Source organism: Ochotona princeps, chromosome 17 (genome assembly GCF_030435755.1).
Source record: "Ochotona princeps isolate mOchPri1 chromosome 17, mOchPri1.hap1, whole genome shotgun sequence".
NCBI lineage: Eukaryota > Metazoa > Chordata > Mammalia > Lagomorpha > Ochotonidae > Ochotona > Ochotona princeps.
Window position 1 is genome coordinate 54448311 of NC_080848.1, and position 13894 is coordinate 54462204.

The window sequence follows — 13894 nt, forward strand, 5'->3', positions numbered from 1 at the left end:
TTTTTTAATTTCTAGAGAGGTGTGCTGATCAAGTCATTCCCCCCCCCCCCCAGTCTCCTGCTGTATTTGGGGGACCTGTCTGGTTTGGCTGGAGTCCCATGAGGATATGGGTTGCTTTAATAAAGGATAGCAAACAGGGAGCTGGTGGCTGCTTGTTGTCTGGCGGGACTCCGTGGCTGTGGTAGAGGTGCTGGAAGGAACAGGCGCAGGTGGAGGTGAAGGTTTGAGCTCCATTCCCCCCTCACTTTGTCCCTGTCCCTCGGTTTTTGTTTGCTTGTTTTTGTTTTTCTATTTTGCTCACCCAGTGTCTCCATTTCTGCCCCCAAAACACCCCTCTCATTGTCTTGGACACTAGAGAAGGAAGCAGAGGGACTACCAAAGCAGATGGTACCCAGCTGGTTGTAGCTGCCACGTGGAAGGATTCAGGGTGGGCATGGTGCTTGTTTGCCAAACGCTCTAGGCTTGTTGAAAAAGTCTCCCAGGATAATGAATGTGTTGGTCACCTTCCTTGACTGGTTCTCAGCCTGGTCGTGTTAGCTGCCTTTCAGCAAGGTGTGAATCGATATTGCACATCGTAGTTGATTGGCCTTCAGGATTGTTCTCAGGAGGAGGCTGCCAGCACGGGTTGGTGTTCTGACTCGGAGCAGCACGCACAGGGGAAGCCATGGAGGCAAGGTTTTGCAGGTTAGCCCCTGTATCCCTGCCCTGCCTTCAGCTCCTCCCAGGTTTGAAATCCTGTATGTTGATCCTGTCCTCAGGAAAGCACTCTCACCCACTTGATAATTTGAGCTTACTTTGCGACAGCTTCCTGAGATCAGCCAGTCTTGATGTGCAAGCGTAGATTCTGTCCCAAGCACAGCCAAAGCATGGTTCCGAGGCAAGGGTAGGAGTAGGTCAACTCTTGGTTTCCATGCTCTGATGATGGCTGCTTTGACCACCTGGTCTTCGGGGACCTGTTGACAAGAACCCAAGGGCTGGAGTGTAATGTTGGTAACAGTGTTTCCTTGAAGTTTGTCATCTGGTCAGGGAGACTAAATGCAAGCAAGGAAAACCATATAGTGAAAGCTCCCTGCAGGTCACAGCAAGCTGAGCACTAGAGTGTCTTGGATGTCATCTGAGAGCGCAGGGTCAGCTTGCTGCTTTCAAGCACACTTGGACTATCCCCCCCCTCAAGACTGGCGTCTATAAATAGGAAATAGCTACAATTAAAAAAAAAAACTGCTTTTGTAACCTTTCTAGTCAGCCTTTAGTAAGGTGGACAAACTTTGTTTAGATTTTATTTGGACACGTGTCCACTAACTCTTTTCTGTGCCAGCATTCCATATGCATTTCAGGTTGTCCTTAAGTAACCCTGGAGAGCAGGTGTTGTGGCTCAGTGGGGTAAGCTGCTGTTTTAGTCGCCTGTATTCTCTGTGGGTTCCAGGTACTTCTCATCCAGCTCCCTTCTGTGTAGCATGTGTGTAGAAGGCAGTAGATGATGGCCCCCGGGCTTGAGCTCCTGCCCCCCACGTGGTGTCAGCCTGGCCCACCCTGGCTGTTGGATGTGTTTGGGGAGTGAACCAGTGCATGGAAGTTACCTGTCTGTCACTTTATCTTTGAAGTAGATGAAATAAACACTAAAAAAAAAAAAACAAAACAAAACATAAAACTCTGTAAAATAGGTGTTTCGTCTCCATTTTTCAGATAGGAAGACAGGTTTGATTGAATTAACAAGTCTTCCATGTTCACGCAATGGCAAATTTAGGATGCTAACCCAAGTTAACTTGAGTCACACCTAGGCTTCATCTCTATTCTAGAATATTTCTCACCTCATAGAACCCACACAGGCTTCTCACCTTAGTTGTCAAGTGTTTTGTGAAGAACTGAGAGCCACTCACTGTTTGGTGGGCTTCCTCTGCAATCGCAAGAAGTCACTGCAGTTGCTCCCTTCACAAAGCCATCTCTAGTTGCTGGGCTTACTCGGTTTGGACATTATTACATTTCACTCTTGGCTTCCTTGAAATTTTCAGTTTGCTTTCCTTCTATTTCTGTCTTTGGAAATTTCTATGCTTTGCTTCAGCTAATCATCAAGGCTGCTGGAATCCAAAATTTTTGTTCCTTGAACGTACTTACTCCCTCCTCCCCCAAGTCTTTCTCTCTACCTACCTACCTACCTACCTTTCTATATTCATAATGTCTAGTTTGGTTTGTTTTAAAATTGTTACTTTCGGGACATGGTGACTCAACAAGCTAAACTCTCACCTGCAAGTGCCAGGATCCCATATAGGTGTTGATTCATGTCCCACCTGCTCCACTTCCCATCCAGCTTCCTGCTTGTGGCCTGGGAAAGCAGTTGAGGACGGCCCAAAGCCTTGGGACCCTGCACCCATGTGGGAGACCTGGGAGAAGCTCCTGGCTCCAGGCTTTAGGTTGGCTCAGCTTCAGCTGTTGTGGCCACTTGGGGAGTGAACCAGAAGATGCGAGATCTTTCTCTGCATCTCTCCTTGTCTTGTAAATCTCCCTTTCCAATAAACATAAACCTTAAAATTTTCAGAAACACTGTCCCAGGCAGGCTGGCTTCATGCATAGGCTCTCCTGTGCTCTGTCCCTGGTCCTCCACGGAGGCTCACTAACCTCTTCAGCTGTCCAGCCAAGACCGCTCCAAGGCTGGCAGCCTCTGCTTCCTACCAGTGCACATCCTGGCTGCTTAGCTTGCGTCCCTCTGGTCTGACAAGAGAATGGACAGTGTTTTCCACCGAAAGGTCTGGTCACCAGATGCGGGCTGTACGAATCGCTTCTCTCATCTCCCAACAGTTACGCATCTGTAGGAACTGCCATGAACCCGCGGTGTCCCTGATGGCTTTGGTCATGAGCATTCCAGCTTCCACTCCCCTGCCCTCTCCCCTTTCACCAGTGGAGAAAGAAGAGGATTTTAGATACCTGGGGAAAAGTTGCCCCTGAGCCCCTGGCATCACGTAGTTGGTGACAAACTATATCATCAGGGGGTGACTCCAAGTGGGAGCTCCCTGGGCAGCCCATGACAGTCCACCCTGGCAGTGTTTTAAGGGGTCTTCGCAGAGTTTCAGCTGGAGAGAAGCCACTGGCATTCTCCCCAAGGGCAGGGTGCTATTCCCCAGCAGGTTGCCCTGGAGGGAGTGGAGGAGGGGAGGGGCAGCACCCTTACTAAGCAGCGAGTCACACTGGGTTAAGTCATCCTCTCTGGGCCTCCGTGGTTTTCTTCTCTGTGAAACAGGACCAAGAGAAGTTCAATAATGCTTTTGGGAGCACCACGTGCCACACTATGGTTCAAAGCCCTAGCACATAACCAGGAGCACATTTGCAGATGAATCCCTGAGAAAGGAGATGCCCCAAAAGGAGACATCTCCCAAAAGATGTCAGCGCCTCTCCACCCTCCGCCACTCTGGGCGCCCATTAATCCCACAAACTTCTCTCCAAGTCTTGTTCCTCTATTGACTGGCAGGAGGAGAATAAGGCGCAGCCCGGCGCTCCTCACGGGCGGGACGAGAGCGCTGAGGCAGGCGCCTGGCAGAACGCTGCGTGTGACAGGACGCTGGGCTCTGGGGTCTGCCCTCCGCGTGGCGGCCGGGCGCTGAGGCGATCAGGAGACCCCCGGGGACTTCTGCCCTAGCTCCAGCTTTCGTTTTTATCTTCCGAAAGGGACCGCTTGGCTTCCGCTCAACGTTAGCATTTCTCACCCTTGTGGGGTGTGAAGGGCATTCGTTCACTCAGCCGCTTCGTAGGAGCTCCGTGAGGGGAAACAACGGCTCCTAACTACGTGGGTTGGGGGTTCTAAGCACAGAGAAGTACAGAGAGGAAGAAATGGAGGCAATTTATGTTTCTGTCACTCCACGGTAGCCTTTGCTATCTCCTGAGGATGGCGCCTCAACTCTTGGCTGGTGTTTATGCAGCCGCTGTTTCGCTCAGACATCGTGAAGAGACCACGCAGGGCGAAGGACGAGGGTCCGGAAATCTGTGCAGATGATTGCAACTTAGAGTTCTTCAAGGGACAGTCTCTCAGCAGATGTCTGAGAATTGCTGTGTGAGAAAGTTTGCAGACAAAAAGAAATAATAATTTAAAAAAAAAACACCACAGAGAGATGCTAAAGCTAAAAAGCATTGCTATTGGTGTATTAAAGTTTAATTGCATATATTTGAGGAGGCTTCAAAAGTTAATAAAAATGCATTTATGGGGGCAGGCCTTAGGCACATGGAGTAAGATAAAGGTGGTAGCTTATCTCACTGTGCCACACTGCTGATTCTCCCTGCTGCAACAGTGACTTTTAAGGACTGGAAAGAGTTTTAGAGAAGTTCCCTCGATTTTCTCATTGTAGTGATCTGCGGAGGTCCCACTGCTTCAGCAGCATTTTGGAGGACACAGAGGCATAATACGCTTAAACCCCTGTGGAGTCTGGGCTTGCCCTTCCTCCGCATTCCTTGTCCGGCATTCCCTGCCTCCCAGCAAACTGCTGATAGGTCTTTGCAGGCACCACACAGTTCTCTGCCTTGCTGCCTTGCTTTTTGCTTAACCGCTCCTACTCACCTGTGAGTCTCAGCATCACTGTGGAAGCCCCAAGAAACCCTGGTGCTCTGCCATCTGGGTTCAGTGCCCTTTCCTGTCCAAGCTCCCTCTAGGTCCATGAAGCTCACTGTCTGTACTTACTTACCCTGTGATGACGCAGCGATAAGCTCAGTTTCTCATCACTCTGGACTCTGGAATCCTTGGGGAGAGGGGACCAATCTGGGTTTACCCTTCTGATAGAGGTTGCAATCCGGACGGAGCCTGCAGGAGAAGACCTCCTGGGGCTTGTGAAATGATCACAGCAAATGCCAGAAGAGTCATGCCAAGGAGGAAGTGGAGGCCTAGAGCTGCCTCAGATCGCCTGATCAGAGCAGGAAAGCCATAGCTGGCTGGAGGAAGTAGTGCAAAAAGTGGTGGGAATCCGCAGCTGCACTGTAGCCTAGGGTCTGGTTGATAGGGCGGGCAAGGAAGTGTTGTGGAAGGAGCTGGGGACTGGGTTTGTTCTTTGTCCCACCAGTCCCTGTCTTGGCATCCACCCTGGGCCTCCTCAACAAGTGGACCCTGTCCCTGAGCCCAGGACAATGCCTGCCCTTCGCGAGGTATCTCCTGGTCAGCTCTTCTTTACAACCCTTCAGAATCCTGCTCTGAGTAAGCCGACCTTTCTCCTCCTCATCAGGCCGGGCTGAGGGTGGCTGTGGCATTGCCTGAACTCCCATCAGAAATGTGCAGACCTCTCTGAGCTAGCGGAAGGAGGTTCGGCTTTGCTGTTTGTTAGCTGTTCATCCTTTTTCCCCCTGCTTGGTCACCCCCAGGGTATTTCCCCTCCCCTCTGAGCCCTTATTACCTAACTCCCTGTAGATACTCAGATTTGCTGACTGTGAGATCATCTGCCTTTTATCAGGAAAGTGCAGAGGCCAAGGGCACGCACGGATTGTGGTTCCCTCCCTGGCTGTGTGACTGTGGGCAGGCTCCACTCTCTGTGCCAGTTTCTGTGCCAGCAGTAAAGGGCAATGGTCATGGGATCGTGTGAGTTGAGGACCCAGACCGAGCATATAGACAGTGCCTTGCGCAGTCCAGTGCACACAACACCTCCCGCGGAGAGCGGGAATTACGGAAATTGCGAACTGCAGAATTGCAGGCATCGGGAACCAATGGCCTTAGGGCTGAGAGACACTGTCAGGCACTGAGACTTGCCCCTTCTGCCTTGAGGGGCTTTTCCTTTCCCAGTATCTGCTCTGACAGACTCCTGAGAAGCTGGGAAACTCTCCTCAAGGGCTTTCATCATCCCAGATGTTTGTGTGGAGCTCTGAGCCTGGGTCTGCAGTCTAAGGGCGTGCTCAGTTACTTCTTTGTGTGTGTGTTACTAAGAGGACTCTTCCGCACCACTGAGGCGTTTATTCCGGTGGAGTTCATGAGAGTTAGAGCAGTGGTGTCACACATGGTTAATAATGGCCAATGTCTTATGGTAGATACAGTTTACAATGTACTGAACAGTCTGTTTTTTAAAATTTTAGTTATTTTTATTGTAAAGGTAGATTTATATAGAGAGAGAAACAGAGAGAAAGATCTTCCATCCACTGGTTCATTCCCCAAGTGGCCACGGTGGCCGGAGCCGAGCCGATCTGAAGCCAGGCTGGAGCTCATTCCGGGTCTTCCATGCAGGTTCAGGGTCCCAAGGCTTTGGGCCGTCCTCCGCTGCTTTCCCAGGCCACAAGCAGGGAGCTGGATGGGAAGTGGAGCTGCCGGGAGTAGAACCGGTGCCCGTATGGGATGCTGGCGTGGGGGAGTGGTGATGTATCAAGTAGTCAGGTCCCTGCCGCCCACGTGGGAGAGCTGAGCTGGGGTTTCCAGCTCCAGTTTCAGCCCAGCTGTTGCGGCCATTTAGAGAGTGAGTCAGTGGGTGGGAATGCCCTGGTGCTTGACCTCTTTCTTCTTCTGTTATATATATATATATATAAATACATATATTTAACATGGGATACCAGTGTGAACTGTGAATAAGAAGACATATTTCACAGTTCTTTTGGCTGGTTAGAATTCCAGGAGAGCCTCCAAGCCTGCAGTTATAAATTGGTGAATGAAAGTAACAAATGAGGAACAGAAGCCCTTAATCAATAAAAACAAGAGCCTGTTAACAAAGGTGTTCTTATGTTGGTATTTTTTTTCCTGGATAAATTCCCAGAAAGGTGGGTGAGAGGGTATGGACAAGGTCAGGGGCCTTGAGATAGGCTGCTGAGGTCCTTTCCCAGGCAATAACCCGTCAGACCCTCCTCTAGAGTCTAGGAGTGATCGTGTCCCTGGGCCAAAAATCAAAAAAAAGAGTGTTGAAAATTGGAGACAAAGTAACTACCTCTGAGCCAAGTGAAATGAAAAGTATAACAGGACTTTGGATATTTATTTATTTAATTTAATTTATTTATTCGAAAGATGAAGTTACGAAGATGGGTATTTTCAATTTTTTAAGGATTTATTTATTTTTTTATTGGAAAGGCAGATTTACACAAAAGAGAAATGGAAAGATCTTCAGTGCACTGGTTCATTCCCTAAACGGCTACAATGACCAGAGCTGAGCCAATATGAAGCCAGGAGCCAGGAGCTTCCTGCTTCCTCTGAGTCTCCCACTTAGGTGCAGGATCCCAAGGCTTTGGGACATCTTCCTCTACTTTCCCAGACCACAAGCAGGGAGTTGGATGGCAAATAGAGCAGCCAGGACATGAACTGGCACCCGTGTGGGATTCTGGCACTTACAAGGTGAGGATTTAGCCAATGAGTCTATGCACTAGGCCCAGTCTAGCCTAGACTGGGCTGGCCTGAAGCCAGAGGTCTCCCCTGAGGGCGATAGGGATCCAGATACTGCCAGGTCTCTTGTGGCATCTCCATTTTATACCTCTATATCACAGTTTCTTTACAGTTTTCAAAGTACAGCCTCATTGTAACTGGCCATTATGTGTCAGTGAGGCCAGACCAAGCTGGTACCTTGTGGAAGGAATCCCGAGCAGGAACCATGGCAGAAAATGGCTGTTGTCCTCAGATAACCAGACTTACTCACTGGAATGTGCAAGACACCCTTTGGGGAGTCACACAAAAACTGGGAGAAGTCTTTGGCCTGAATATGTGGATTTCCATTAGCAGTTGGGGGTTGAGAGCCAGGGATACGCGATTAAGCCCCAAATCTTGCTTCCCTTGTCCAACCCAGCTTCCTCACCTGCCAATCCCCCCGGCCCAGACCTCAGTATTCTTTGAGCCCCTCACGGCTTTGACCAAGTTGCGGCTTCAGCTGACACTAACAGCTTGTTCTTCAGAAGTTTCTGCCGAGCCTCTGTTCAACTCATGCTTTCCTGTGCCAGCATTACTTCCAGGATCCCAAGCAGGGCCACACCGCGGCACCGGTCCTTGGGCAAGGATGCTTCTATGGGTGGCGCTCCTTAGTCTGTAGCAAGGGCCCCACCTTATGCCTCTTGCCCAGCCTGGTGTGTTCTCTAGTCCCTCCCCCTCTGTGTCTGTATGCACTGAGATAATGTGGGTCCAGCTTTTGGGGTTAAAGCAGTGAGGAAAACAACAAACAGGCAATAATTCCAAACCTCATAGATCTTACATTCTAGGGGGAAAAATCAAAATAACAATTGAAATCAGTGTAAGTGCATATACGGATGTGTATGTGATGGAGGGTTGCTAAGCATGAAGCAGAGGTAAGATCTTGAAATAAACAGGGGAGTGTTCAGACTTTGGAAACGTGGATGAGGTCAGAGTTCTATGACTTCTAGCGCAAGAACACCCTAGAACGAGGAAAGAGGCTGTGATAAGCCCCTGAGGCCAGACAGTGTCTCACAGCATCCTGGGTGTGACAGCAGGAAGATCACTGTGGCTGACTCTGGCTTCTACCTTTTACTCTCTGTGTTTCAAAAATGAATAACTGAGTTTGAAGCCTCAGGCATGCTTCATTGTGACATGGGCTTACTTAATCTGGACAGCCATTGTGCCGCCCCACGTAGTCCTCCGTCTCACCACTCTGCTAGCCTCGAGCCAGAAGACCTCGCTGACGGGCCCTGTCCTTCATGCCTGGTGCAGCCCCAGGGAGGAGGGCGCCTGTCCGCTACCACCCCAGGCTCTGCACCGGGAGTTGGAGCTCAGGCCCACCTCCCGCAGGTTCTGCATTGGGGGGTTTCCAGGTCCATTCACACCCTTCAGGCTGTGTTTATTTTACTGTTGTCAATTTCCTAGTCACATTCACAAATTTATTTCATAGATATATGTATTTCTAAAAATTCATTTTATTTACTTGAAAGGCCGAGTTACAGAGGGAGAGACGGAATATCTTTCTTCCAAAAGAATCTTCCATCTGAGTCACAGTTTGGAACTTTTTTAAAAAATATTTATTTATTTTTATTACAAAGTCAGATATACAGAGAGAAGAGACAGAGAGGAAGATCTTCCGTCCGATGATTCACTCCCCAAGCGAGCCGCAACAGCCGGTGCTGCGTCGATCCGAAGCCGGGAACCAGGAACCTCTTCCAGGTCTCCCACGCGGATGCAGGGTCCCAATGCTTTGGGCCGTCCTCGACTGCTTTCCCAGGCCACAAGCAGGGAGCTGGATGGGAAGTGGAGCTGCCGGGACTAGAACCGGCATCCATATGGGATCCCGGCTTGCTCAAGGCGAGGACTTTAGCCGCTAGGTCACGCCTCCGGGCCCGACACAGTTTGAAACTTTACCTGGGTCTCCTGTGCAGGTGGCAAGGGCTATCCCAGAAATGTTATCAGGGAGCTGGATTGGACATGGAGCAGCTGACACTCCAATCGGTACTCATATAGGATGCTGGTGTTGTCAATAGGCAGCTTGACTTACTATGCCGCAACACTGCTCCTCTTTCCTGTAATTTTAAAAACTGCACTTGAAAGGCAGAGAGACATAAAGAGATCTTCCATCTATCGGCTGGTTCACCCCGCCAAATGCACACAACAAATGAGGCTGGGCCAGGTCAAAGCTAGGAACTCAGAATTCCGCCTGGGTCTCCCATGTGGGTGCGGAGACCCAAGTACCTGAGACATCATTTCCTGCCTCCCAGGATGTATCAGCCAGCTGGGTCGGAAGCAGAGCTAGGACTGCACCATAGGCAGTGATACAGGAAACAGAGGCAGCCTACCTACTGTGCCACAACTTCAGCTCTCTTACATCTACCTACCACCTCCTGTCTTCCTTCCTTCCTCCCTTTCCTAGTATTTTATTTTTATTTGAAAGGCAGATTTACAGAAAGAGGAGAGAGAGGTCTTCCATTCGCTGGTTCACTTCTCAAACAGCCACTGTGGCTAGACCTGGGTCGGTCCAAGGCTGGGAGCCAGAAGCGCCTTTTGGGTCTCTCACACGTGTGCAGGGGTCCAAGGACTTGAGTCATCCTCTGCTGCCTTCCCAGGCCATAAGTAGGGAGCCGGATAAGTGCAGCAGACAGGACATGAACTGGTGCACATATGGGATGCTAGCGCCACAGAGTGGAGGATTAGCCTATTGCACCACCATGCTGGTCCTCTTTTACACTTTTCTTTCTTCCTTCTTTCCTTCCTTTCCTTCTTTCTAGATTTATTTATTTTTATTGGAAAGTCAGATTTACAGAAAGGAGAGAGAGAGAGAAAAAGATCTTCCATCTGCTGGTTCACTTCCAAAGTGGCTGCAATGGCCAGAGCTGAGTCAATCTGAAGCCAGGAGCCAGGAGCTGCTTCCAGCTCCATGCAGGTCCAGGATCCCAAGGCTTTGGGCTGTCCTTGACTGCTTTCCCAGGCCACAAGCAGGGAGCTGGATAGGAAGCAGGGCTACCAGGATTAGAACTGGTGCCTATCATATGGGATCCTGGCGCGTTCAAGGTGAGGACTTTTGCTACTAGGCCACCGCGCTGGGCCCCGTGTATGTTCTAAGGTATGCATGAACACTGAAAACAAACTCAAGCAGTGTTATCATTTATAAACCAGAACCAGATAACAAATGGAAGCAAAATTCATATTTACAACAGAAAATTCCATAATATACAATAGTATTTCCAAAACCTCAGGGGGAATTAACATTTAGAAGTAACTCTATTTTGGTGTGTTTTTCCTCACGCACATCTCCCATGAACTTTTCTTTTTTTAAGATTTATTTATTTATATTACAAAGTCAGATATACAGAGAGAAAGAGAGACAGAGGAGAAGGTCTTCCGTCCGATGATTCATTCCCCAAGTGAGCCACAACGGCCAGTGCTGTGCCAATCCGAAGCCGGGAGCCAGGAACCTCTTCCAGGTCTCCCATACGGGTGCAGGGTTCCAAGGCTTTGGGCCATCCTCAACTGCTTTCCCAGGCCACAAGCAGGGAGCTGGATGGGAAGTGGAGCTGCCAGGATTAGAACCAGTGCCCATATGTGATCCCGGCACGTTCAAGGTGAGGATTTTACCTGCTAGGCCACGCCACCGGGCCCATCCCATGAACTTTTCAAAGGTTCCCTGGTACCTTTAAGGGTTGGCATTTGACCTTGTAGTTAGCATGCCAGTTAAGACACCCAAGCCTACTTGGAGTACCTAAGTTGGATGCCAGGTCAGGTTCCTGACTGTCTCCTTGCTCCATGCCGACCCTTGGAGGCAGTGATAATGGCTGAAGTGCTTGGGTCCCCTGCACCCAGGTGACAGACTCAGATGGAGCTATTGGCTCCTGTCTTTGGGCTAGACCAACCCCAGCACTTGCAGTCACTGGGAGAATGAATCAGCAGGCGGGAGATCTTTGTCTCTGTCACTCCACCTTTCATATACAAATAAGTAAAAAAAAAGCTTCACGTTAAAAAAATCATATCCACAACATGGAAAATGTACAGACCTTTTCTGTCATTATTCCCTAAAAAATACAGTCTGGCATCTATTTACATAGCATTTATGCTGTGCTGCATAATGCAGGTGACTTAGAGTGCTCTGAAGCGCCTGAGAGACTTCACTAGGTTATATGCAAATACTAAACCACTCTATATGAAGGAGGCCTGGATGTCTGTAAATCTGGGAGTCTTGGAACCTATTCCTGTGGACACTAAGGAACCACTACATCCTTTCCCCAGTGTGAGTTCCTGAGTTTGTTGAGGGTTGTTTTATTTTATTCATACTTTGGAAGCTGTAGTCTTCCCCAGGTGTGCATTTTTTATTATTATCTTTTTCACACTGCTAGGAAAAAAGCAGCTAATAGCTGGTGGGCATTCTGGGCCTGGTTAATGCCAAATCTGTAAGAACCATACCAGTGCACCAGCATAGACACCCTAACCTATTCTATTGTTTTGCTTAAATATGTGAGTGTTGGGGGTGCTGGGTCTGGAAGCCCCAGGGGCGGAGCATCTGGCGAGGCCCAGGTCTGCTGACTTAGGGCACCAGTGACACCAGACAAAGTCCACTGGCCATCTGCTGGTGTGCTGGGTGTGCAGTGTTGCAGGAGGTGTGGGGATGGCACAGGTAGGGGCATGCAGGGACGTGAGGGCTCACACCAGGATTGGTGGGCTGCCTGTGGAGTGCATGACTGGGGTCAACGGTGTCAGCTAATGGACATTGGAAGGACTTCCTCATCCTTGGATCAGTGAGACTGACAGCACTTCAGAACTATAAAAACTGCTTAAGCGAAACCCTTGGCGCATGCTCCGTCCGCATCAAGGACCCTGGGTTGATATCGGGTGGCCATTCCTCATTCCTGGCTACTGGGGCAGTGGGGAGGCTGGGTTTGGCTTCTCCCCTTATCTCTACCCTTCCCCCAGATACTGAAAGAGAAATCGAAAATTTGGAAACAATGGTCTCACCCACTTTCCTCTAACCCTAAGTCTTTCTCACTGTGATCAACTATGTAAACATCATCAAAACTAAAAATTAAAAAAAAGAATGAGAAGTATGCAGAAGTCAGCAGAGAAGTGAGATTTATTTATAGGCAAAGTAAAAAATCCACACTTAGGAAGGAGTGCAGATATGCCCGAGAAGGCTGTGCTCTACAAAGTTGGATTCTGTCGCTTTACGATCTGGAGGTCTGGGGAGTGGTGTTTGGGTGAGGCTTATTCAAATATTCACAAAGGGTGGAGTTTGGGGGTGGGGCTTGTATATTTCCTATTTGCTTGTTTCTTCTTGGACCTCTCAGAAGTGTTACAGCATCAGGTATATGATAGGAGTAAGAATGTCAGCATAGTAATTTTAATTTTGAGAAGATGTAATCTTATTTGAAAGGCATAGTTAAAGAGAGAGCAAGATTTTCCATCTCCTGGTGGCCCTCCCCAAATGACACAGTGGTCAGAGCTGGGCTGTACTGAAGCCAGGATCCAGGAGGCTTATCCAGGTTTTCTGCATGTGTGGCATGTGGCCAAGCACTTGGGCCATCTGGCACTGCTTTCCCAGCAACACTAGCAGGGTGTGGATCAGAAAGTGGAGGAGTCAAGACCCCAGGTGGCACCCATATTGGATGCCAGTATTGCAGGCTGCAGCTTCACTGGCTCCCCTGGCTTCACCACAACCTCGGCTCCGTTAATATTTTGATGACACTACAAGGGGTCCAGGGTCGTTGCTGGAATGCAGCTGGCAGCCCTGTTGGACTTTCTGGCTGGCACTGATTCTGAGCAGTGGTTTCCTGGAAGCTACACTGTTCTGCTGCAAAAACAGGGAGGGACAGTTTGGTCAGTGGGGGTGGGGAATCAGAGAGGGGTTGGCAGCCTTCCTTCCTCCTTGCCAACTATCTTTTTACTGGCATCAATAGGGTGTCTGTAAATTGGTGATAAACTGAAATCTGTTACCAGCAGCAGAGACAAGCATGTCAATTGTGTACATCCTAACTTTCTTCAACATATTTATGAGCACTTGTTCTGTGCCAAGTACCGTTCTTTTTTTTAAAAGATTTTATTTTTATTAGAAAATCAAATATACAGAGAGGATGAGAGACAGAGAGGAAGATATTCTGTTCAATGATTCACTCCCCAAGTGACCACAATGGCCAGTGCTTTGCTGATCTGAATCCAGGAGCCAGGAGCTTCTTCCAGGTCTCCCACACGGGTGCAGGGTCCCAAGGCTTTGGGTCATCCTCCACTGCTTTCCTGGGCCACAAGCAGGGAGCTGGATAGGAAGGGAGGCTGCCGGGATTAGAACCGGTGCATTCAAGGCAAGGCGAGGACTTTTGGGGCCTGGCGCCGTGGTCTAGCGGCTAAAAGTCCTCGCCTTGAACACACCGGGATCCTATGTGGGCGCCAGTTCTAATCCCGGGAGGCATTTGGCTTAGGGGCTGAGACACTGGATGAGGCTCCTACATCTTATATTGGAGAACCTGGGGTTTTATCCCTGGCTGCATCTCTGGATCCAGCTTCTAGCCATTGCACACCCTGGACGCCACCACTAATAGCTCAAGTAATTAA